Below are 27,843 nucleotides of genomic sequence, written 5' to 3' on the forward strand. Positions count from 1 at the left end.
AGAGACACTGAGTCAGGACAGGCCATGAAGCCAGCCTCCGCCATCTGGCACACAGACTGAGAGCTGTTCACGCTCATTGTCCTTGAGGGCGGGAACATTCTGATAGGCAGCGATAAATAACCAGGAAACACACTCAGGGAGTGGTTATATTTCATGCTAATATCTTGACTACTCCATTTTACGAAGAAACGATTGAAAACGTTTTCATATCCAGTAAGTTAATAATCCGAAGACTAAAGGTAGTGCACAGGTGTGTTTTACATATCTTGCATTCACCATAATATTTTTGCTATCCCCACAGCAAAATTGCTAAGCTACTTTCTAAATGCTACATTTTTTGACAAGGACATTTTAATCATTACATTACTCAATAAGCCGCGGTGAGAAAAGGATGTTTTTACTGTGTGTCATCTGTTCTTGCTTTCAACAAATCTTTATTGACACCTACTATGTGTCAGTCAGTCTCCTAGGACCTTGGTATACATCAGCCAACAAAAGACACAAAAATTCCTGTTCTATGGAGCTTTCAGTGTTAGTTATTTATCATTTATTAAAGAAATATGTATTGAGGGACGCTATGTATACGGACTTAGACATATGTATATGGCCCTGCCTTCACTTAAGCCAGTGGTCGGTCAACTTATTAGTCAACAGAGCCAAATATCAACAGGGCAACGATTGAAATTTGAGAGCCAATTTTTTTAAAACTTAAATTTCTTCTAGCACCACTTCTTCAAAATAGACTCGCCCAGGCCATGGTATTTTGTGGAAGAGCCACACTTAAGGGGCCAAAGAGCCACATGTGGCTCATGAGCCGCAGTTTGCTGACCATTGACTTAAGCTATCATGAACTTTCCATATAAGTAATTTTTATGAACTCAACATTCTTCAGATTTAAATCTTTAAATAACTCTGTGTCAATTAAAATGTATACCGCAATGACAAAACAAATTATGATAATAATTTTGTCTCTCTCCCATCTCTGGCCATTCATACAGACGCAGCAAGAATGTTTGGATTCTTCTGATTAGTCTGCCTGTTGGCCTGCCACATGTTAATGTCAACTCTGATCATTAGGGACATGCTACCCAGGAGGCTCTATCTTTTTGCTCCACTTAGTGAAGAGCAATGATGTCCCAAGCACGTGAGATCTTCTGCAGACCTGCTCCTTGACATACCCGCACGCTGACAATAAGAAGGAAGACAAGATACTCCTTTTGTCTAAGCTGAGAATAATACTATCTACTATTTTCCTAGCATTTATGTTAAAACTGTGTGTTCCTGGATTTATCAGTGATCTATTAAAGTACATTTTAAACATGAAATGTTGAATGCAGATTTACATATTTAAATCTTATTTTAAATGAGGTCAGCTTTACACTGGAAATGTAATTAGTAGTAACTCTTAGCAATAACAGCCTTTTCCTAGACTTCAAACAAAAAAGTTAAAGCTCTTTATAGACCAATAGTTAATTGAGTTTAGATTCATCAGTTTACAGATAAGAAGCCATGGTCAAAGACAACTATTGGGGAAAAAGCAACAAAACCCCCCGCCAGGGACTCCCAGCCCACAGCCTTTCTCATCTCGCTGAAGTTTCATCTCATTATCACTAATAGAAAGAAACAGTCATTCCACAGATTTTTTTATCTTGTAGAAAGTGACTTCCAACTTTAATATCTTACATCCTTCATCATTTGTTAGGCCAATGTGAATGTATTCCTTAGTTTAATTTTTTATTTTGACATGGACTGAACTTGAGGAAATGACTGTACTGCATAGGCACAAACACGTCCCCAGTCCTCCCACGCCATGCCTGCCAGGACAACGGCCACTTCTGCTGATTTCAGTTTCTCGCACGTTCAGCTGAGACTTTCTGAAGCAACAAGAATCAAGAATCCTTCGGCAAAGCTCCAGCTCTGAGAAGGAAAATGACGACTGGCTACAGCCTAATAAGAATTCTAAATGAGCCAAAACCGGTTTGGCTCAGCGGTAGAATGTCGGTCTGCAGACTGAAAGGTCCCAGGTTTGATTCTGGTCAAGGGCATGCACCTTGGTTTCGGGCTCATCCCCGCTGGGGGGTGTGCAGGAGGCAGCTGGCCGATGTTTCTCTCTCATCGACATTTCTAGCTCTCTATCTCTCTCCCTTCCTCTCTGTAAAAAATCAATCAAATATATTAAAAAAAAAAATTCTAAATGAAGGGCTTCACCATCCGTAATCACTAGGGTCCTCTCTGCTCAGTTGACCTCATTTTCGGTAACATTGGAAGTCAAACACTGAGCTCCACAACAGCAACACGTTCATTCTCCCCGCACAGAGCTCTCTGCCTCCGCCTCGCACCCGGCCTCCTGTCCCTCGCTGTCTCACACCGGCCTACCGCTCTCCACAGTCCTCACCTTCTCCTCTCCGTGAGCCCATGTTTTACACGTCATCCTGCCATACAGACGTCTCTGACTATTGACAATAAGATCATGAGGTTTATTGTACAAACCGGGACACTTTTAAGAATAAAAAGATGCTATTAATAACTACACCAGGAAAAGGCAAAATTCTCAACCGTCCCTGGCAAACCAAGATAAAAGTTCTTACTATAGTCCCAATCATTCAATAAGCCACTCAGCGTCATGGCCACATTTAAATAAATACAGATATATCCAGGCATCCTCTCCCTCCTTTCACCTCCCACATCACTCTACCGATGAGTCAATGTGATCTTGATTTTGCTTAATATCAAAGGAAAGCATCGTTTTGATATTGAAATGTATGAGTACCCCCATTCTCCCAAGGATGAGCTTCCAGTTTGTTCTTTGGTGACCACTGGATATTGGCCATGTTTCCTTTGGCTGATGCTTCTCACAGCACCGCTGGTTCCTAAGGGAGAGGGTTTGGAGGGCTGGAGGACTTGTGGTGACTCCTGGGTAAAGGAGGGATCCTTTGTGTGATGCTAGCGCAGTGGTCGGCAAGCTCATTAGTCAACAGAGCCAGATATCAACAGTACAACGATTGACATTTCTTTTGAGAGCCAACTTTTTAAAACTTAAACTATATAGGTAGGTACATTGTTATTAACTCAATTAGGGGACGTGGTATTTTGTGGAAGAGCCACACTCAAGGGGCCAAAGAGCCGCATGTGGCTTGCGAGCCATGGTTTGCCGACCACTGTGCTAGGGGGTGGGGACAACACGATAAGACTGACCAACAGGAAAAGCACATCGCATTCTGTGGATCTACGTAAGCAGGTTGTTAGGACCAGAGCAGCCAGCTGAGGGGCGGGAGAGGAAGCTGTGGGCTGTTCTCCATGGCTGTGCAGCCACAGTGCAGAGTCCAGGAGACCGGGCAGGGACACCAGCATTGTGAGCTGGTGCAAGCCTGTGCAGGCCTTCCTGTTGTTACGTCAAGAGGTGTGCAGGGAACGTTTAAACCACAGCTCTTCCTGCTTGGGAGAAGGCTCCCGGGGTTTTCTGGCATGCACCTGGTGAACTAATGCAGCAATGATCACACCGTTTAGCCTGGATGGTCTCTGACCCTGTAACTAGCAAGTTCACCTGCGATTTTCTAAACTTAGAATTGACCTGACCGTATGTGCCTGTGTGTTCATCTATCTATCTCTAGCGGAATAGATGACCTAAAACCTGAACCAATGGAACCAAATGGTCTAGGAATTGGGGCTAACGAGGGGGTTTGGAGAGATTGTTTAGATGTCTCAATTCCTTTTCTAACTTTTTAATTTATATTAATTTTTACATGTTATAATTTGTTGAATGTTTCTCCTGTTCCATCAATGACTCTTATCCAACTAGAAATTTCTGGTCTGAATATTAGATCACTTCTGAATGCCATATGCCTCAGAATGTATATGAAAATGTGTTTATCCACGTATACATATATGCACACATATATGTATGTACACATGCATGCATGTATATGCACACATACATGTAATGTGTATTATCTATATAATTGTGACAACTTCTTGTATTAGTTTTATAAACTGTATAACCCTAGAGGTCCGCAACTGCATTCTTTTTTATTTTATTTTATATTTTATTGATTTTTTACAGAGAGGAAGGGAGAGGGATAGCTAGAAACATCGATGAGAGAGAAACATTGACCAGCTGCCTCCTGCACACCCCCTACTGGGGATGTGCCCGCAACCAATGTACATGCCCTTGACCGGAATCAAACCCGGGACCTTTCAGTCCACAGACCAACGGTCTATCCATTGAGCCAAACCTGTTTCGGCAGCAACTGCATTCTTTTTTCCTCTTTCCTTCGTGTCCCTGATAGGTCTTTAACAATCATGGCCATATGACTGGTGTGCAGTGAAAAAGCACTTTGCTTGTAAGAAATGCAGTCAGAGTTTGACTACCATAAAGAAATAAATGTGGACAGAGTTTCTTTTCATCACCTTGAATAGTCCAAATCATTGAATATCCAATATGAAGGAAATTAGCAATGTCTTACCGTATCAGGGCTGGTGCCACATACACTTAAGTAACAATAACAAAAGATTAGAGAATTTATTCTGGAACCATAGGGATGACTTAGGGGTTAAAATAAGGTCACCATCAAAAATCAATATCTGGCCAGTCCTTATCCCTGTGTGATGGGAGGTACGTGTTATAAACTCTTGCTGTCCAAGCGCATCAGGGTTTTCCCGGAGCCCCTGGCGGCCCGGAGCCGGGAGTCTGTGTGTGGAAGGGCTCTGTGCTCGTGTGACGGGTGACGGGCTGGCAGCCCACACCGATGGCTACGATGATGGAGCTGGACCTGACCCATATGGTAAGCAGCCTGGCCTGAGGGAGTTAATCATTTTGGAATTGTAGATCAAGATTCATCTTCAATACCAAGAAAGAATAAGGAAAAAATGCTCCTTCCACTCTGCTAGATGACATGGGTATATAGGAAGAGTGCTTAGGAGATGGACTGGTGAGTACATTTCTTCTTAAAAACTCCGTCAGAATTCCCCTCTGGTCTGACTGAGGTACAGTTTTGTCCAAGCTGGAGAGTAGTTTAAAGACGATCTTTACTTTCTTTCAACTACGCTCTTCCATGAGTCTCCCAAATACTTCTGTAAATTGTACATAGCTGTGCTATGACCTTTTTAACTGTGCACATGCGTGTAGATTCACTCATTAAAAACACTTTAGGGACATAAAAGGTGTGCTCTGCTTTCCTTCCTAAACACCTTGTTTTTTTTTTTTGTTTGTTTGTTTTTTAACTTTTTTTAATAAGCATCGGAATAGTGAGATGAAAATAAAATTGACCACTTACAGAATAATTAAGGTGGCATTTTTCAGGCAAAGGTGTCTATAAACACACAAAATGACTGAAACAGCTTTACTTTAAAACTTGTAAATATCTCTGTACCTTTAATCTGTGTGCGGGCTGGTAAACACAGCTGCCCATAATGAGCGAGCACGTTACATCATGTTCCTCCGAATGAGCCTTCTAATGAGGAATCAGGACAGCGTCGGATCTGGAGGAGGAAGACGTCTTTGCCTTGATGATTGGAAGCTGCTCTCCCCTGGCGAGAACGATGAACCATTAGGAGATTTCCAATTGCCGCGAGGCCACGGGATTGTAAATTGCTGACGGATATTTAGAAAGTGATTTAGAAAGTGATTTAGTGTTTGTGTTGACATTCTAGCTTTGACAAGAGTTTTTGACTTTTTCAGCAAACTGAAGAAAAAGTCTTCAAAACACAGTTAGCTAATCAAAAGGAAGTGTCCAAAGAGTGGGGGAGAAGGAGCGATTAGAATTTAGGGGTGTCGAACTCAATCAGAGAAGGGGCCAAAATCTAAAATCCAGCCTAAATCGCGGGCCGAATGGTTTACTGAACAGTTATAAACTGACAATGTCATAAACTGACAGCGGAGTGCAGTGATGACAGCGAGGTGCGGGCCACATTGCAAGGCCTGGCGGGCTGGATTTGGCCCGCGGGCCTTGTGTTTGACACATGTGGATTAGATGGATATGTTTGAAGGATGTATTCACACTCAACAATAAGCTTTCATTCTCTGAGCAAACCCTAGTCATTCTTAAACATTTTATTTTATTTTTCATTTTTTAATAATATATTTTATTGATTTTTTACAGAGAGGAAGGAAGAGGGATAGAAAGTTAGAAACATTGATGAGAGAGAAACATCGACCAGCTGCCTCCTGCACACTCTTCACGGGGTGTGCCTGCAACCAAGGTACATGCCCTTGACCGGAATCGAACCTGGGACCCCTGTGTCCGCAGGCCAACGCTCTATCCACCGAGCCAAACCAGTGAGGGCAAGGAGAGCTTAAACATTTTAATGCTATGCAATTAATTCATTGCTATCAATTAACCATCCAGTGTGCTCTTCTTCAGCCGGTGTGAATACGTATCATGCCAGGCTCCTTACAAATGGAAGAAACTCACTACAGACTGATTCATAAGCCTTTCAGCATAACGGTTATTGCTTGTTTCATTTTTGATTCTTGTAAGTATATTTCCAGTAGAACATGATCTCACTCATCTAGGGGAAATGGTGAACAACATAGACTGATGACCAAGAACAGACCCGGAGAGAAGGAGCCATGGGTCAGACGGCTGGACCTCAAAGGGAGAGAGGGGGATGAAAGGGAGAGACCAACCAAAGGACTTATGTGCACACATAGGAGCCTAACCAGTGGTCAAGGACGATAAGGGGGTGGGAAAGAGGGAATGAGGACAAATATGTGATACCTTAATCAATAAATACATTAAAAAAATAAAGTGAAACAAAACCAAAACCAAAACAAAACAAAACAAAAAACAACACAAAAAACAAATGCTCCTCTTCCTCTCAGGCTGTGTGGAAGGCACCTTTGCTACACCGGGTCCAGAAGGCTCCTTTCCTGGTGACTCTGTGAGCGCTGTCCTGGAGCGCCCGGCGGGAGGCCGTCTGTGTGAGAGGCTGCGTTTGCTGTTCTCCCACCGGGCAGAGCGGCATCGCTCCTGTCCAACCAGCCTGTGCGCGCAGCCTCTGGGGAGGGCGCACACGGCCCTGGTGGATGGCACAGCTCACCCCCTCTTTCCTTCTGAAACTCCCATTTTCCCTGTGACACCTACCACTGCACAGCCACCCTCCCTCTGTGACAGACACACAGCCACCCTCCCCCTGTGACAGACACACAGCCACCCTCCCTCTGTGACAGACACACAGCCACCCTCCCTCTGTGACAGACACACAGCCACCTCCCCCTGTGACAGATGGCACAGCTGGCACAGAGCGGAGCCCCTTCATTAGAGGAAGGCTCCCGGAGGGTCTCTCAGGGCCTCTGTGCCTTCAGCTGCAGACCAGCCTGCACACCTCCTGATCTCCAGGGCCCTGGGGTGCTCAACCCGAACAGAAGGCCCTGTGGGCACACAGGTGCAGGGCCATGTGCTGCTGCTTTCTCGGCTGCCCGTGGCCAGGGTCGGGGGGGGGGGCAGCTGGTGGAGGGGAGGTGGCCCTATTTCAGGTGTGTGGGGGGGTAAAGTAGGGGAGGGCAGCTGGGAGCACTGCTTTCATCCTGCCCACATTCTCCTTCTCGGCTCGCCTGTTGGAAAAAGTGGATCCCCATCTCCCTTCTTCTGTCCCTTTCTAATTTGGAACCATCCTTTTCTTAAAAAAAAAAGAAAGAAAGAAAGAAATGGAATTTCTAAATGTGACAGCCTCTTGGGACGCGTGCCCTTCCTTCCCTTTGCCTCCTCCCTGCCTGCTCTTCAGCCCTGAGACCCAGGCAATTAGCTCCTGTGGCCGGAAGCCTGCCTCGCAGCGCCCTCCCTGGCTGTGAGCCCATGCCTCGGCCTCCTCCCTGCCTGGCCCGGGCAGCCCCTTTCATGCAGTTTTCATAGCTCCCTGTCCATTATTCAGGCGAGGGAAGCCGTGAGGATAGTGAGATGAGGCAGCGATGGGAAGGATTCCAAGTTCGGCTTTGTGAAAAGAGCGGGCTGTCTCCTCCCTTACCCTGAACTCAGAAGCTATTGTTACAAAGAGCTCCATCAGCGAGGCACACACACCGGCCACAGGCTCCCAGCTGGCATGGCGAAGGCTGCTCCTGGAGTCATCCAGAACTCCTTAGTGTTTTCACGGCTGAGCTGGGTTTAATCCCAGGGAAATGGTGTTAATGATTAAGGACTTTATAGACTCTGTCCTGATTTTGGCAACGAGAACCAAGAAAGTCACACGGAAGTAATAAGGGATTTATGTGGAATATTGCAGTGAGGAGCTTAAAGAATACCGAATGTTGCTTTAAAGATCCTTGCAGCGCTCTGGTCGTATAGAGCTCAGTTGATTAGAGCATCGTCCCAATACATCAAGATTGGAGGTTCCATCCCTGGCCAGGACACATACTAGAGTCAACCAATCCTATCTAGTAAAAGGGTAATATGCAAATTAACTGTCACTCTGTCACAAAGATGGAGGTGACCATAGCAGCTGGGACGGGATGCTGGCAGTGTCACCCTGACAACGCAAGCCCAGCATCCCACACCCCAGCCTTGTGGAGGGCGGGAGGGGCCTCTGGTCAGAGGCTGGGTTCTGGGATGCTGGCATTATTGCAGGCCTGGCTGAGGGATCCTCAACCCCCATCCCATGCACAAATTTCATGCACTGGACCTCTAGTAAATGCATAAATAAGATGAACAATAAATCTCTCTCTCTCCTCTCTCTCTCTCTCTCTCTCTCTCTCTCTCTCTCATCAATCAATAAAAACAAAATCATTGTACAAGAAGAGAAAAAAGAAATAAAGTTTAAATAGTTTTTTCTTTATATTACATCTAAACAAAGCCTATAAAGCAGACATAAACACGGAAATTTTCATTTTAAATTAATAATGTTTCTCTAACCTCCTAATGTGGTAGCTCCACATTCTCTAAGGCATGCCCTGGCCCAGAGCACTGAAAGGTTGTGTATTTGATTCTTGATTGGGGCGCATATGGGAGGCAAACACTAGATATTTCTCTCTCACATTTCCCTTCCTCTCTCTAAAATAATAAAAATATATATCTTCAAGTGAAGATGAAAAAAAAAAAGATATACTGTGGTTCAATGTAATCAAGAAAGATTTTTTTTTTAAAATATATATTTTACTGATTTTTACAGAGAGGAAGGAAGAGGAATAGAGAGCTAGAAATGTCAATGAGAGAGAAACATCGACCAGCTGCCTCTTGCACACCCCTCACTGGTTGTGCCAGCAGCCAAGGTACATGCCCTTGATCAGAATCGAACCCGGGACCTTTCAGTCTGCAGGCTGATACTCTATCCACTGAGCCAAACCTGTTTTGGCAATAAAGAAAGTTTTAAATCCTTTACCTCCTCAGGATTAAATTGGGCTACTAAAAACATTCCATTTGTAAAGTCCAAGCAATCTTGATAATTCCACTTACTGCTCACAGTTGAAAATAGAGTTGAGAAGTTAATCAATGCAAAACCCCTCCTTCTAATACTATGACACAGCATCTCATATGCAAGTCTATAAATACTATTAATTTGAAATAATTACATCATGCAATCTTACTGTTTTTATCAAATCATCAAATTCATTTATATATCACATAAGTTGTCAGTGGAATTATGCTTTGGGCTTCCAGAAACAGCTGTCATGCCATAAAGCATAAAGGAGGCTGGGCATAAATGAGGAGCATAAATATGCATTTGTCAAGATACGGGAAGATTATGTGTCTGAGCATATATAAGTCATTGTTTACTTTTCTGCTACTTTTCTATCATTGCTCTTCCTTTTTCATTAGCAAAAATAGCAAAGAACTGACTACTTATAATTTTAATGGCTAAAAAAAAAGTTACAGGCTAGATTTCAATTCATGTCATTACCAGAGTCTCTTCCAAATATGAGTTAAAGTCATAAATAGTAAAAAAAACCCTATGAATTATGTGATCATGTAAAATTTTGCTTCCTCTTTTTCCCCCCTCAGCAGATAGGAATCTGGTAATATATATCCATGTGGCAAAAATTAAGAGTTCCAAAAATATAAAATATTAGAAAGGGTATTTATTAATAGGATCTTTTATCTACTACTTGTAAATGTGTAAATTGGTACATGTAATTTGGAAAAGAGTTTGGTATTATCTGGTAAGATTGAAGGTGCACAAAAACTTTGACTGAGAAATTGCGATATTAGCTATACTAGTATTACCTAGACAAACTCTTGCATGAGTGTACCAAGGGATATTCTAGAAATGTCTATAATAACATTTTTTTTTGTAATAGAAAAACCACTGGAAAATGACTCCAAGCTATTGGCTGAAGTAAAAATAAATAGAGGTATTTTTACAGAATGGTGTGTTATATACCAGTGAAGACAAGTGAATTCACAGTAATATGAATATTCATAATTAAGTCTCAACATTTTAATATTGAGCAAAAAAGCAAGTGTTAAAAATACAGATCATATTTTATTTATATAAAGGTAAAAATTGCTATAAAAGATTGTCTAGTTTTTGGACATACATACATAATTGTAAAAATATACTGAAATACAAGATAATGATCAGCCTCCAATCCAGTGGTAGTGGTTATTTCTGAGGGAGATAGGACTGAAGAAAGGGATAAAGAGGCATTTAAAGGCAATAATAATGTTCATTTTCCTCAGGTGGGTGGTAGGCTCATGTTTATTTCTTAAACTACAATATTTATATTTCTATGTATGCATTCTTTTGTATACTTGATATATTTTAACATGAAAAATAAATGGAAATATTGCACCTTTTGCTTAAAGTTCAGCTCAATTATTTCATATTGTCTCATGAAATCTGCTTAGATCAGCTGTGAGTGCCAACTGTTTTTGTGAATGGTTAATGATCTGCAAGCTGTTTCCTGGATTGATATTTGCCACAGTCTCCTGGTTCTTATTGCTGGAGAGGTAATGATGGACAGGAGAAAATGGGAACGCCGGGATGAGAGACAAGGCAGTCAGACCTTCTTCTCCTACACACACTGCCTTCCAAATATTCGTTACTGAAATAGCTCTCAACGAGAGTTATGTAAAAAAGCATACAATGACTGTGTCATAGAGGCAAGTGAAAACAAAGGAAACAAAGTTGTACAGGATATAAAACTGATGCACACCTAATGGTTTCTACCTTTGACCTTTTCTCTGAAGTTTAACAATATTATGCATTTTTATAAAAATTGGGGCTGGTGCCAGCAGCAGGTGCAAGCAGGGTTGATGCCATCAGCAGTTTTGAGCAGCAGCTGTTGCCCTGATCACCCCTCAGGAGCAGTGGGAGGTGGAGAAGCCCTCAGGGGCGATTGGGACTAGCACTAGGTACCAGCAGTGGGTTCAGGTGGTGGTTCCAGCACCTGCTGTGGGTGCAAGTGGGGCTGGCAGTAGGTGCCAGCTGCAGGTGTGAGCACCAGGTGGGCCCACAGCATGCGGGAGCAAAGAATTTTCAGTAACCACCAGAGGCTCGCCAGATGACAGTGGCTGGTGCCCTGCCTTGATCTGGTGCCCCTTGCTCACCTGCTTCACCATCCTGCCATGGCCAATGCCCACCATGTTCCATGCATAACTCCTAGTGTTTAGTGCACATCATATCGACTGGTTGTTTGGTCATTCTGGTTGTTCTACTATTCGGAATATTTACATATTAGCCCTTTATTAATTAGTATTTTGTAAACAATTAGGAGCTTGACCAAAAAAAAATATTTTCTGAAAAACTCATGAGATGGGGCTTTACTAATTTGAGTAGCTAGTATCCATTTAAATGTGTTTTTGTCTGTTTAGCTTAGGGCCATGAAAATGATACAGGGGATCATCAAATAGTAATTTATTTTTATTTCCCATTATTAAAATAAAATCTATGTATATCTTTCAGATAAACCAAACCAATTCAAAATAATATCCTTCTTAGAGTGAAATTTATCATAGAACTGTTTTATACCATCTTGGGGAAAAATGCTATTTGGAGCCATTTAGAATGAGAATAAACTTATGTGAAATGTTAATGATAGAATTTCAAGGTTTCCCCCCACCACCACATGGGTAACATTTTCTATAAAAATGTGACTGATTTTTGCAAAATGATAGCATTCAATAACATTAGGTGCAGCACACTCTACGCTGCTCGTGGTTTAGAGGACTTGGCGATCTGGGGATGTGGTTTCCCTCCAGGAGCCTTGAAGTGAGCGCTGATGTTTCAATGAGTGTCAACTCACGGCCCGCAAGAGCTGTGGAGAGCGACCATCTGGTGGCCTCCTGCCCACAGGGAGGAGATGAATGTCTTCTGGATGCAATAACTTCTTGGTGGATCATTTCTCCGTGAACAAATCCTCAGAGCAATGTGAGTGTGTGTGTGTGTGTCAGCTTTTTTATTGGAGGAGATAAGACAGGTGAACAAATATCCATTAAGGAGCTGCTGCCTTGCGTGGGATGATCGGCGACAGAAGGCAAGAGGAGCGGCTCAATCACTCACAGAAGAACTGAGCGGCATGCTCTTATGAGAGCCAATGGCGGGATAATGTCGGTTGTTGTCTTAGATTAATATTCCAGAAATTGAATTTAAAACCTTCAATCATGCGGATTTATTTTTAAGTTCAGCTATAAAGCTTCCCAATGTTATGCCCAGCCAATCGGGAAGCCTTGGTGCCAAGAGTGAGGTGGTCCGTGCTTCTTGGGGAGGGTATGGAAATGTGGTATTGACAGCATGCTGTCAGTTTCAAAATATTCACTCCGCCCACAGACATCCTGTTTGGCCACCAAATTAGCGCTCTCCCATTCCCTAATTCTTACTATCTTATCTGTTTGGCTCTTTTACCTTGTGAGCCTAAAGCAAGCATTTGCAAAAGCAGTAGAGGCCATCTCCTAAAAAATATATCAGATTTCTTTCAAAATGGAGAAGGGGAATGAATGACGTTTAAGTAACTTTTCTTAGACTAAACCCTGGCTTGTATTAAGCTTATAATATTTGTTACCAGCACTTCTACTTGCATTTATTTTCTCTCTCTCTTTTTATGTTACCCTTCAGAATAGATTAGGGACATGATGACCGTTTACTGAGTATTTATTAAATGACAGATCTTTTCCCCAGTCATTATGTGCTTTTATCATTTCATCTTAAAAACCTTCCTCTAGGGCAGTTACTGTCTGTTTCCTGATGACACTTGCCCGAAGTCACCAGCTGGGAAGCAGCTGAGCCAAGTTTCAAACTCAGTTTTGTCTCTTATGTCTGCTTTCATGACAGAATGACATTTATCTTAAATACTTGCATTTGCAATCTCTTACTGCCTATCCAAAGATGTTGCATTGCATTTAAGGTGTCCTCCAAACATTTAATTTATTATAAATGATCATAATTCAATTAGTGATATTTGAGATTTTGGGTGCATGTATGAGGCAAAGAAACTGAGTCAACTTTCCTCTAAGAAAACATACAAATAACCAATAGGTATATGAAAAGGTGTTCAACATCATTAATCATCAAGGAAATGGAAATCATTAGCTAACTCACACCTATAAGAATGTCTATTAAAGATAAAATAAATGTACAAATCCACTGAGTCTTGGTGAGGATATGAAGAAATGGGAACCCTAGTTCATTTTTTTATGGGAATGTAACTTGGGGCAGCCACTCAAACATTTAAAAATAGAACTATCATATGACCTAATCTGAACTCATATCAGGATTTTGAAGAGATATCGGCTTTCCCATTATATATTCAAGTATTATTCACAATAGCCAAAACATGGAAAGCAATCTAAATGTATACTGGCAAGTGAATTGGCAAGAAAAATGTGACATATGCATACAATTAAATATTATTCATCCTAAAAATAAGAAAATCCTGCTATTTGTGACATGAATGAATGTGAAATCTGAATATACTCCTACTGTACTTACTGCATATGCACCTTATTATATTTTTTGTGCCTGTATATCTTATTAGCCTAGATATTATATTTCTATGTAGTTATTAAAGTGCTTTTTTATGATATAAAGCAAGAACTGATTGCTATATTTATTGATTTCTCCCCCTCTAAAATCTTTAATGATTTAAGAAAAATGAAGTTCTGGAAGCTACATAATGACGAGTGTTCTCTTTTCACTGAGCTGAACTTAATTACAGCCCCATTCTGTGTCAGCTACTGTCATTGAAGACAATTATATATGGACCAGGTTTACTTCAATGCTTAAAAAAAAAAAAAAAAAAAGCAGTTTCCTGAAATGATCAATAACTTGCTTTCCAGGAACATATTTACTTTTGCTAAATCTTACCAAAGATTTTCTTATACAGCAACCTGTTAATATGAACTTCTGCTAGCTACATTCTCACATATGAAAACCATTCATACCAGATATGTATAGATAATGTAAGAGGACCCTGGTAATATTTATTAAAAATTAATAGCAGTGCTCACATTGGCAATTCGTATATGAAAATTGGAATGGTGCAGAGATTAGCATGATCTCTGGACAAGGCTGACACACAAATTTTTGAAGTATTCCATATTAAAGAGCTACAACCACACCAAACTAATAGTAAAAACAAGGAGTACAAAACGACCTTTAAAAAACATGTTGATGTTACGCCAAACAAATTGGAAATGTGTGTTTAGCCAATATACATTCTGGTAAAAAATATGTCCTTTAAGCTTTGCTGGATTTACCTTCAGCCTTATTCCAATGATGTCAGTAGCCAGCATGGAAACAGCAAATCCTGGCAAAGCTGATCCAAATCTGTGTCTTTCTCCTCTCTATTGCTACACAGGGCCACAGTGACACAAAGTGATGTAGGAAAGATATTAAGTGACGTAGAACTACAATAAATGGAGATGGTCACTGAAAATGCATCATGCCAGTTGGTCCGAAGGTTGTGGGTTATTGTTAAGCTGAAAATGCATCATGCCCCAGAACAATACCATTCCATAATATACTAAATCAGAGGACTTCCATTAACATAGTCATCCTAAATCATTTACCTCCAGGAGATTTATATTTGCTATTGTCCTTAAGCTATATTTTATATATTTTATTGATTTTTTACAGAGAGGAAGGGAGAGAGATAGAGAGCTAGAAACGTTTGGCTTAAGCTATATTTTACATTGTATGGCTCCTATACTTACTTCAGAATTTCAACTTTTCCCTATTTCTTTTTTAAAAAATATGTTTTTATTGAATTCAGAGAGTAAAGGAGAGGGAGAGAGAGAGATAGAAACATCAATGATGAGAGAGAATCATCGAAATACTGCCTCCTGCATGCCCCCTGATTGGGGATCCAGCCCACAACTCAAGCATGTATGTACCCTGACTAGGAATGGAACCATGACCTTCTGGTTCATAGGTTGAGCCTCAACCACTGAGCCATGCTGGTTGGGCTACCCTATTTCTCTCTGAGCCTGTGTATAATCATCAGAAGCAGACTCGTGTCTCATTGGTGATAAGTTTTCTCTGAGTGTAATGGGAAAGAGATTCAGGGTCCATGAGACCAGAACATCATTCCATAGCTGTGCTTTCCATCTCGACTCAACCCTGAGGGAGAGAAGCAATCAATGTCAAGGAGAAGGACTATTTACATGGTTTATCCATACACCCAAGAGCAATTTTTCTCTTGTGACATCTTATAGATTATTAGCAGCTGAATAATAGTACTAAGGGCTTATTTTTATGTCATTACCTGCTTCTTATGTTCCACTACTTAACTGATCCAGATGGCTTTTGTTTCATATTTTATTTTAACAGAGTCCTTGGTTAAGGCCCTATTTGTCTTTGCCTGTTTGATTTTTTATTATGATACAATGTAAACTCATGAACCAAGACACGTGTCAAAAATTCAATACTGTAATATGCTGTAAATGGGCTCCTCCCCTATCCTACCCTCCTACCTTTTTTCATTTTAGAATAATCATTATTCCAAAAATAATGTTAAATAGGTATACTATGCTATACTACACTACACTACACTATAGTAATCCTGCTGTACAACACTATCCTATCTAATAAAAGAGTAATATGCAAATCAACCTAATGGTGGAAGGACTAGTCGCTATGACATGCATTGACCACCAGGGGGCAGAATTCAACACAGGAGCTGCCTCTGGTGGTCAGTGCTCTGTCACAGGGGGAGAGCCACTCAGTCAGAAGCCAGGCTCATGGCTGGTGAGAACAGCAGCAGTGGCAGGAGTCTCTCCTGCCTCCGCTATAGGTGAGTGGTAAGGAGTGAGGGGTCCAGGACTATGAGAGGGATGGCCACCTGCCTCCTTAGGCCTGAACTGGGAGAGGGCACAGGCTGGGCTGAGGGACCACCCCCCCCCCCCAGTGCATGAATCCGTGCTCCAGGCCTCTAGTACTATTATACTATACTATACTATACACTGTACTATATATATTGATATGTGTATCTACTGATATATTGATATGTGTATCAATTGATATATTGTACTACATATATTGATATTTGTATATACATACTAGTTTTATCACCCATATGCAATCCTATGTGTTGTGCTTATATTGACTGATTTGGAATGATATAAAAGAGCATTTGAGTATAACATAATGCATTACATTTGAAGTTATAATTCCTGTGGATAGTTATCATCTCTTAATCCTTTAAATATAACTTTTCATATCCTCTGGCTCCTGTTGCTTTGGTTGAGAATTCTGGGTCCTTTTTAACAGCCATTCAATTGCAGATCATCTCGCCTTGTCTCTAATTCAAGATTACCGTCTTTGGTGTTATTTCAGTTTTACTCCAACGTACCTTGGAATAGATTTTTCTTTTAGTCTTGATTGCAATGCATTGATTGTGGATCTATATTTTTACATGGAGAAAATTTACTCCTATTATGATTTTAAATACTAGCTCTGTCTCTTCAGCATTCTTCCTAGTCTTTTCTATAGGAATTGAACTGGATATAAGTTAGAGGTTTTTATCCTATTCTTGTGTCTCTTAATCTTTCTTGTTTTTCACCTCATTGCTTACAAAGTAATTTTATGTTTATTTTTAAGTTCACAAATTCTCTTTCAAATGCATCAAATCTGTCCATTTAACCCATCCATTGAGTTTGCTTTTATTTCAATGGTTATGTCTTTCATTTCTAGAAATTTTATTTACTTGCCAAATCCTCACCCTGCAGGAATACTGTGCACACTTTCCTCTGGATATGGTTTATTTCTAATTCTGGCCAATGGCCAACCCTGCCCACGGCCACGTTAGCACCCTGCTGACTCAGAGGCAACGTCTCCAGGGAATTCCCTCACCTTACCCCTCCTCCACGGATCACATGACTGGAAATCTAGCATCAGGCCAGTTACTTAATGGTCCCAGATCATTTCCGTGCCTGACCCTGTTTTTGCTACCAGATCCTCAGAGAAGAAAAACAAGCTGTCTGCATGTATGAACTTTTGTATTCTAAGGAGCGGATGGATGACTCTGTGAATAGCCAATCCATGGTTTTCTTTCTGAATCTCTTACTAGAGAGTATAATGACTTGTTTTATTTCCCACATTTGGAACAGTAGGTGAATATCTCTATTCCCTTTCCTCCTCCATTCAACCGATGAATAATTGGAGATCTATGGACATGAAACGTTAGGCTCAAGGACACACAACCCAGGAAGACACTTTGACATGGATGACCAGTGGCTATTCCCAAGGTCATGAAGCCAAGCCTCCCTTGGCGAGTTGTAGCTGGAAGCCGAGGACAGGCAGGGGTCCTGCTGCCCCTTTGGGACGTGGTGGCGGGAAGAATGCTGTTGGCTCTCAGTAAGCTAATAGGAAACCAGAGCCAGCAGAGCGATGGCATCAGAATGCTCACAAATGAAAGGGGTTGTGCCAAATTGTACAGAAACAAAATGCTTGCTTTCACATCAGAGCTACAGATAACCACCTGGGACTGAGAGACCAGCCAGCTTCTAACACCGCGGGTGGAGCCACCGGAGGCAGCAGCTTTTGCAAATACAATACCGGTGCCTCTCTGAAGGGGCTCAGGGTTCAGGGCTCTGGACTGGGCACAGGGGCTTCCTCAGAAGCGGCTCTGCGAAGGCCCCGCTTTGGTGGATGCTGAGCACAAAGGAACGAAGTTGAACGGGGGTTTCAGAGGCTCCTTACTGGTAACCCTTAACGCCCTAAGTTAACAATTTGAATTAGGCCTGACACAGCTTTGTCAAGGGGCCAAATGGGCTTTAAATCAAATATTTCTCAGCCGTTTGATGAAAATCAATACTATTTACAGCTGTAGTAAAACAGCGTGGGTCTTAAATCGTGGCCCTTTTATTTATTAGGTCTTCTCGGGAAACCCTTTAAGACAGGCAGGGTTCCTAGAGGACTGAGACCGTGTCGGTGACCGTAGATTTTGAATGGAATAGAGGTTTCCTTTTCCATTTCATTTGCTTTTTTAACGAGTGGAGCCAAGTCAAGCTTAATGTATTTTATTGATTTCCTGTCCCCCAGTTTTCAAGATCTGAGCCCGGCCGGTACCATGGCAGGAAGGCAGCTCAAAGACTTCCGGTGGTTCTTTCTTCAGGAGTGTATTGTTTCAACCCAGACCCCTGTGTTTTTGTTTCATACATCTTCAACATTATGAAGAGAATGTAAATGACATCCCAGAATAGCTTATCGATGGCCTCCTGGGGAAAATTACATTAGAGGAAACTTCCAGAAGACTTACTGCTTGTGTGATCTATATTGACTGTTTGGCTGGCACAAAGAGTCACTTTACAGAGATAGATGACATTAAAGCTAAATCTTAAGCAAACTCCTCATTTTCATTCGTGCCATTTATTTTTGTATGTGTGCCTTATACATGATTACAGAAAGAACAGTTTGAAGTGTAGGCCATTTTTCCTGAAATATCATTACTCTTTATGGAAAAAATGACATTTGCAGAATTATGAGAACTTGAAAGTTTTTTTTTATATATAGGGAGTATCTTGTGACTTTTTGATGTGTATTTCCATAATGTAGAATCAAAAATTCCATTGGATTCATTTTATATAAACATCATGAGAAATAATTATCTTTATTTGGAGTCTGATATTAGTTATATTTAAGCTTATGTTTTTGAATAGTGTGTAGTGTCAGATAGCATTTTTAAGCCAAACTATTCCATATAAACTTTAAAATTCACTCTTTCAGGAAAGATGCTTATATTGCACTCTTTGTATTTCTGTAGCTCTTAGAGATAAATGATCTTTTGACCAATGTTAGCCTTTACATTTAATACATTCTAACGGCAACAAATGTTAGCTGAGGTCACCCTGCCCCTTGAGAAATATGTACACATGTATGCAATATATACACGTAAAACATAGGCTTTATATATGCAAATATATATGTATACATACTAATTTAGTGACCCATTATTTTTTACAGTGGTATACCCTGGGAGGAAAAGTAGGTGTAGTCTGCCCCTAATATAGGCATTGTCTTTAGGTAAGTAAGCCTACTCAAAATTGATATTTTTAAAAAAATTAAAAATGTTAGGCTTTTTCCCCTTTAATATGCTTTTGTTAATTTCACAGAGAGAGGAAGGGAGAGGATGAGAGACAGAAACATCATTGGTGGTCTCAGCACACACCCTACTGAGGATCCAGCCTAAAATTTGGGCTTGTGCCTGACTGGGGAATCAGACCAGCAGTCTCTTGGTGTACAGGATAATACTCACCCAACTGAGCCACAACGGCCAGAGCAAAATCGACATTTTTTTAAAAATCACCATACACCAACAATTCTAAATGATGTCAATGATAAAATTATCCTTCCTGAAAATAGCTTCGTTGACTAAGTAATAAAGATTGCTACAATTGCTGTTTAATTTTTGTTAATTAAATATACACGCATATATGTACATGTGTATAGTTGTGTACATGCATGTATTTCAAATTAGCACAATTTATTACTTATCTCTTAAGTATCTGCTGTCTCATTTCCTTGGTTTCTTCTGCTTTTCAACCAGATATAGAACACCAACCCAACTTTTATAATTTTTTTCCACCACCACCACCACCACCACCAAATTCACAAAAAACTTTCCTGTGTGGCCTTTTCTACTAAAGAGTTGGTCACTGATGGCTGAACTGCTCAATCCTTTCCCTCCTTCATAATGTCTTGTTCTCTGCCTGCACCTCCTTGTTCATAAGCCTCCAAGAAAGTCTCACATTCCTCAAAAATTCAGATCATTCTCATACACAAAGACGCTTAGGTCTATGCTCTTGATTCCACCTAGCCAGGAAAGTGATTCCTTAATGTGCTCTGCCTGCCAACAGAGACAGGGTCCAGCTCAGCTTTCAGCATTTTGCAGCACATGAGATACGAAAATGGTTTTGGCATTTGCAGGATAGACATGTATTTCCAACTCAAATGAGCTGTACTATTTTCCTGAGATAGTGCGAGTGACTACTGCCAATTTGGATTATAAATACTATTTCTCTGCTACTCTATAGCAATTTAAAATAGATTTCATATCCATAGAGTAGGTTTCAGGGTACTCTGGCTTTGATCATTGTTAAAAACAAAAGTTAACTGAGTATATTTGGAGATCAATTTGGTTTTATTAAGTGAGTCATGAATGAAGCAGCAAAGAGATACTCCTAAGGCAGTGATCAGCAAACTCATTAGCCAACGGAGCCAAATATCAACAGCACAATGATTGAAATTTATTTTGAAAGCCAAATTTCTTAAACTTAAATTTCTTCTAACGCCACTTCTTCAAAATAGATTCTCCCAGGCCAAGGTATTTTGTGGAAGAGCCACACCCAGGGGGCCAAAGAGCCGCATGTGGCTCTCGAGCCGCAGTTTGCTGACCACGGTCCTAGGGGTTTATACAAGAATGAAGCCATTATGAAAAGGAGGACAAGACAATAAAGTCATCAGCAGGGAAAGATGAAATTTCATTGGGGGAAAGTAAGAGTTCAGGTGACAATGGATTTTTACTGGCTGCGGAGTTCCCATTGGCTGGGCAAACAAACAAAAACAAAAAAAACCCCAACCTCCCTTCCTCCTTTTGGAGTCATAAAGCAGAGCATGGATTGCAAGCTACACCTCTTCCTGTTGGAGCCAGTGGCTGAGTTAACTGTAGGTGCAGTTGCTGACACCTGCCTATTGGAGCTCCCGCTACAGGGCTTTCCGACTGCCATGTTAGCTGGGATTTCCTTTATTAATTTCCACAGAACAAAGTTGGCCTTGAGCAAAATTATTCATCTAATTTTCAGTCTCATTACCTGTGAAGGGAAGCATCTGTCAGGATCCCTTTTAGGTATAAGTTCTGATGTTGAGGAGCCTTGTATGATATTTTTTATGGCTACCATGGTCAGGTGCACAGATCATGTCCTAAGAATTCTGTAGCCTACCGAGACAGGCAGTTCGGCAGTGATAGCAACAACAAAGGTGATGGTAGTTAAACATTCCATTGCTTCGGACTAAATGATGCATACTCATCTTTCCCATGGATCCTGGCCTGCCCAAGTTTTCTTAGTAAATGAAGCTACCATCCTCTGACTTGTTCACACCCCCAAACATTTGATTATTGTATGTCCCCCACACCTACATGCAATCCTCCAGCGTGTCCTGTTCTCCCAGCGGCTGTCACCTCTACCAGGATGACAGCAGTGACTTTGGAATAGGTTTGCATCTTCCATTTCCTTCCTACAATTGATTTTTGTACACAGAGACAGAGTGAACTTTTAAAAATGCCAATTAGATTATGCTACTGACCTGTTTTAACCTTCTGATGGCTGCAGAGTTCCACTAAAATCTATTTTTCTTACCTACAGTGACCTGCATCACCCAACCCTCGCCTGCTTGCCTTATCATCTTTGTGATTTCGATGTGTCTCCATGAGAGCCAGCAAATGTGTCTTGTTCTAGTTTTCATAAATTCCATGTTCGTTCTCACCTCAGAGGCTTGGCGAGCCGCCACCACCAAAAAACAAAAACACATAGAGTTAAAATGACTGACAAAACAGTGGGAGAGTTGTTGTTTTAAATGTCATAACCTAGGAGTGTTTCCATGACTTTACAAATTATCACAGGGCTTTAATGTTGCTTTGTAGACTTTCTGCAACAGAAAACTCTGTCTTTATGATCTCCAAACTCTTCCACTTCAGCATTTCAAAGACCACAATGGCATATATTTGTTGCATCTTTTGCAATGTACAAAAGGTAGAAATAGAGCTGTCAGGTGATCAGTTTGCTTGTTTCTCAAGTTTATGTCGTAATTTGAGTCCCTTTCTGGACAGCAGTAGCCAAATACTCTTTCACACAAATCTCACAAATTTTTGTTGCCGTTACCTTGTCCTACTCACAGCTGGTTAGGTCATTTAATTTACAGGGATTGTATTAGTTTCATACTACTCATACTACTACTACTGATGAAATAATATTTAAATAATCAATTTGTTATTATGAGTTCCCTCTTCCTACCCCCTGCTCTCCCTCCCTACAAAACAACAATAATAGGAAAGGAAAGTGTGGAAATGAGATACTAGGCAAAATAAAGAGAATGTAGGAAATCATTGTAGACAATGCAATATAAATAACTGTACCTTCCCCTCCATAGTTGATGTTGTTTTGGTTGGATTTGGGAAGACTTGGCCAACAAACACATACTAAGTGTTCGCTACAGTCATGGCACGAAGGAGCAATGAACTGAGCAATACTTGGAGCTCCTTTTTCAATGGTGTTACAATTAGAGGTTTGGATAGCTGCATGTCTTTCTAACTGATTTTTCTGGGACTAAGAAAAGCTCACTTACACAATACAAAAGCCACTGGCAGCACCTCAAAATTAGGGTTAATGCTAAAAGTTCATTATACTTGAGTTAAAATTATCCTATATAATAAAGGGCTAATATGTAAATTGACCAAACTGCAGAACAATGGGTCTCTATGACACACAGACTATCAGAGGTCAGATGCTAAACACAGGAGCTGCCCCTGGTGGTCAGTGCGCTCCCACAGGTGGAGCGCTGCTCCGCCAGAATCCAGGCTTGTTGCTGACAAGCGCAGTGGCAGTGCTGATGTCTGACTGCAAGAGGGTGCAGGCCAGGCTGAGGGACCTCCCTCCCCTCCCCCCTCCCCCAAGTGCACGAATTTCCTGCACCAGGTTTCTAGTCTTTAGATATTTTGTTTTATTAACTTAATGACAGAAATAATTTCATTCCAGGACATTTGGATTCCCTACAAAAGGCAACATTTGCCTAAAAGTACAGCCATTACCTTTACCTCAAACAAAACAAAAGGCTAGCGCTTCCACACTTGGCGGGGATAATTATTTACAGGTGACGTGATTCCCCTGGGATTGTGACGTGAGAGTCTTCAGCTGATAACACAGGGGAGCACACACCTATCAATAAATGATTGTATAAGTGTAATATTGGGGTTTTGGGGGGACATCGCGTTGGAGAGGAAACAGGATGGGGTTGGCTTCTGCAAGGGAAAGCCTTTGGCAGGGACTGTCGGAGCCACGTCTGATGGGCCATCACTACCTTTCCCAGCGTGACCACTTTTATAATCTCAGGTCCAATTCAAGATCCACTTCCTCAGGCAGTGGTGGGCAAACTGCGGCTCGCGAGCCACATGCGGCTCTTTGCTCCCGTGAGTGAGGCTCTTCCATAAAATACCACGGTCTGGGGGAATCTATTTTGAATAAGTGGCATTAGAAGAAGTTTAAGTTTAAAAAATTTGGCTCTCAAGAGAAAATTCAATTGTGGTAATGTTAATATTTGGCTCTGTTGACTAATGAGTTTGCCTACCACTGCCCTTAGGCACCTCATGAAAGAAAAGGGTATTCAATGGAAACCCCCAATTAGATACTTTTCCTTTTAGCTGGGGAAAAAATGGGAAAAAAAAAAAACAATGGAAAGTTAAAGAATAAAACATCTCTTTAGTGGAAAAAGGTATAAACATGTATACAAATATGTCTGTGTCATAATGCCAGATGAAGGTACAACTTTCTAAGTTATCCCATACTTCCACACATGGACTTCAGTAACCCATGTCCCACCCACCCAGGAGAACATTCTGATGGATGGAAAAACTCGCCCTCTCCCATTCTCTATGATAGTCTTGCTTTTGGTGTTTCTGGACACACTGCTACCTGTCAGTCTGGTCTACATGAGCAATAAAATATTACAAAACTGCCAGCAGTTCCTTATTTAAACTTATGTTTATCATGGAACCCACAGCAGTGGAATAGAGAGGGTGTATAGAAATAGTTTCATTCCCTCTGCCCCATTCACTACATTTTGGGAAAAGCTGAGATCCAAAGATTTATATCTTGTTCAAAGTCAAGGCACAGATAATTATAGCAGAACCAGGTCTCAAATATTTTAATTCTAATTTCAGTGATTACATTTTTAAAATTTAAATTGATATTTTAAAGTGTTTTCCTCTTTTGTCCACTAGAGTGTATCTTTCGGAGCTGTTCCTGCACAGGGAGGAAATGTGGGAGTATTTTCATAGTGAGGTAAACATTCGTGGCCTGAGAATTCTGTTCAGCTTTCTCATTCAGATCACTTTTTACAGCATTACCGAGAAGTCAAGGCATGCAGTAAGAAGCTAAACGGAAATATTATACTTTAATACAGACTGTTTGAATGATGTTTAAAGAATACACATCTTTGAATGTCTCAGTATAACTGACATGTGAGAATTTGAACAATGTTAACAACAAGTCTTCTCTATTTTTCTAAATTCTTAGGGATGAATTAGAGCGACTGTCTTTGTTTCTGCTCTTTTAGAAAAGTGTTCAGTGGTTTTGGTAAGGATCCTAGCTTCAAAAGGATGCTTTGCATTTTTAACTCTAAAATCTTTAAAAGGATAGATATTCAGAAAAGAACAATCGTTTTTGGATCAAACTCTTTTAAATTAATCTATTTATAATAACGTTTGATCAACTAAGTTTCTTGAGACTTAAAAAGGCCATATCTCCAGGAGAGGAAATTCTGCATGCCCTTTTGGCTGGATCCAGATCAATACTTTAAAAGATTTTGCTGCTTTGAAGCACAGGGTTGGTTTCTTGACAGTGATTTATGTACTAATATCCCCAGCATATTGCCTCTTTTTCATAATCGTAAACCTGTTCTGGTTTGGACACTATAGGTAAACATGCCAGTATAAAACACGCTGACCCTGAAAAAGGTTTTTATCCCAGGCAGGCACACCACAGACAGCAGCGAATTGGTGGGACTAAAAAACACAGAAGATAAACAAAATCTTTCAGAACCATTAAGGACTTGGGGGAGGGGAGATAATAAGAACATTTTAAATGTACCTTTTGGACTAAGTGGACTCAATGCATGGGCACTCTAGGGATATTCATAATTAGGTGCTTCACACCAGACCTGTAATCCGGCACCCTTTTAAACCAAATTTTACCAATTTCTGGAGAAGAGGTTGAGACGAAGTCAGAGAGGGAGCGACCCCGCACACAGACTCAGCCATTGCCTGTATCGTAACTAAGACGTTAGCAAACCCTTTTCCAGGAGGGCCTTGGATAGAGTTGCAACGACCTTCTTTGAAAGACCATCTGGTGAGCATGCGTTGTTATTTAGGAAGGGCCCGTGGGATTCCCGTTAACCTGCACCCTGACCCTACATGGTCAGCAGCATCTTCCTCCCACCGTGTCCCACGCTCTGTGCGAGGTGAGTTTTGGTAAGTGCAGTGTCATCCCGTGTACTCCACTCCACTCCCGGTTAGCCCTGCTGGGATCTTGGGTAATGGGGTGACACTTTGTTATCACTGCATTTTCTCATTTTTCCTTCTCCGACTCCTTTGGAAACGACCAACGGCTCCATTAGGAGAGCCATGTTCAAAAACGTTTGCCTTAGAAAGTTATGGTAAAAAATACCAGGCTGACATTAATGAGGCCTCTTTCAAACATGGAGATTTTTTGGTAACTGAGTAGTTCTGACCTGGCTGGGTAGCTGCTGGTTGGAGCATTGTCCTGTTGAGGATTCAATACCAGGTCCGGGCCCATTCAGGAGGCAACCAATCGATGTTTCTCTGTCACATCAGTCTCTCTCTCTCTCTCTCTCTCTCTCTCTCTCTCTCTCTCTCTCTCTCTCTCTCTCTCTCTCTCTCTCTCTCTCTCTCTCTCTCTCTCTCTCTCTCTCAAAAAAAAAAATCAATAAAAACATATCCTCGGGTGAGGATTAAAAAAACAAACAAAACAAAATCAATCAAACAAAAAACTATGTACCTCTAATGCAGCTTCTGGCTTATTTACCCCAATATTAGTGATTCAAATATTAACATATCAACCTTACTTGTTCATTTACAGTGACTTCATGAAAAGCTCCTAATTATGTAGAACAGAAGAAAAGAGATTTTAAAAGACTTCGTATTCAACAATAGAAATATCCATACATTTTCATTGGAACTTCCATGTAGCCTCATGAGAACTTTCTTTTCTTCAAACTCGTATTAAATCAACACAAAACAAACTTATTCCCATTTTATATTAGTGATGTTGCTGACATCCTCCTTCTGTTAGTCCACCCCGTGGACAAGAACCTTGGACCAGATTTCTCGTTTGGGTTGCCTTCTGTGTCAATAACTTAGCACCTTCTCACTGTCCTACACATCTCTCTCCTTGGTCCCCTCTGCTCCATCCTCATTCCTGATGCAGTGTTCTTTCTCCATTCTTCTCCCTTGGATAACGAGTTACACTAATCTCTTTATGTTTTCCCCTCTGTGCTTACCTTTTCTGAGTCCATCCTCAACACCATCTCCAGAATGACCTCCCACGCACAAATATCTGACAGGTCAACTACACGTAGAAATGTAATTTAAAAACCTTTAATTAGAGAACAAAATTTGGTCTTCTGCAGGGTGTATGAACCTTACATCAACGTGGTAGCTCTCCTGACCTAACATGCCACGCACCCTCTCTGAATCAGTGCTGCCAGACCCTGTCAGGCTCCGGCCTTCGCATGATACGCTTTTCATCTGTCAGACCTGCAGCTGGCTGTCACCCACGTGCCTCTTCACCCTGTCAGTCGTAGCTGAAGGCTCTCCTGCTCCTTAAATACACTGCGGATTATCCCGGATAACTGGTAGCGACCGGCCTCACACTCTCCCGGCGTCTGACATGTCACTTTATCAGAGCAGTAACACATGGCACTGTCCTCTTTGGTTAGCACGGCCGTGTCCATTCCGTCTCCACTCTGTAAGGTCCTGGAGGTACAGTCAATCTACCCCCATATTAGTGTTCTGACTACTTAATACTGGGCCTACACTGAGTAGACATAGCACATATTTTGTAGCATGAACAGATTCACCAAATAATTTCTTCTGTGAATGCAAGGGTAACAAAAACAAACCACATTAGATGCTTTCCAAATTAAATAATTCCTCTTTCAGGCCCCCCGCATGAGCCCTCGCTCTTCACACCACCTGGTCTTTGCGAGAGAGAAACCAGGCAGGACGCCGACATGGCCTTGCTTTTGGCGATGGTGATACACAGCGATAAGAGAACCATTTCTACCGGCTGGCAGGCAGCGGTCAGCGGGGAAATCTCGTCTAATAGGACGCTGAAATCCTAAATCCGAATGCTGTAGTTGTGTGTGACACCCAGGTTGTAGCAGAAACGCACGCTATTTCCCTAAAGCGTCCAGCGGGTAAGACCCTCATCCCTGTCCCCCCACCGGGACCAGGAGAGACAGCCCCGGCTCCACAGACACGGCCTCGGGGCGCAGGGCGCAGTGGACACGCTGGTGAAGGGGAGCACCCGGCAGGGCTGCTGGAGACCGCGGGGGGCGTCGCCTTCTGCAGGCCTATCTAGCTTGGACACCCAGTCTGAAACGCAGGTTTCTTCCATTTGAAATTTCAAAAGCACCCATTGACAACGGACTTTGACTAGAAAATTCCTTACTTGGCAAAGTGCTTTTTTC

Source organism: Pipistrellus hanaki, assembly GCF_964339955.1.
Source record: "Pipistrellus hanaki genome assembly, chromosome: 6".
NCBI lineage: Eukaryota > Metazoa > Chordata > Mammalia > Chiroptera > Vespertilionidae > Pipistrellus > Pipistrellus hanaki.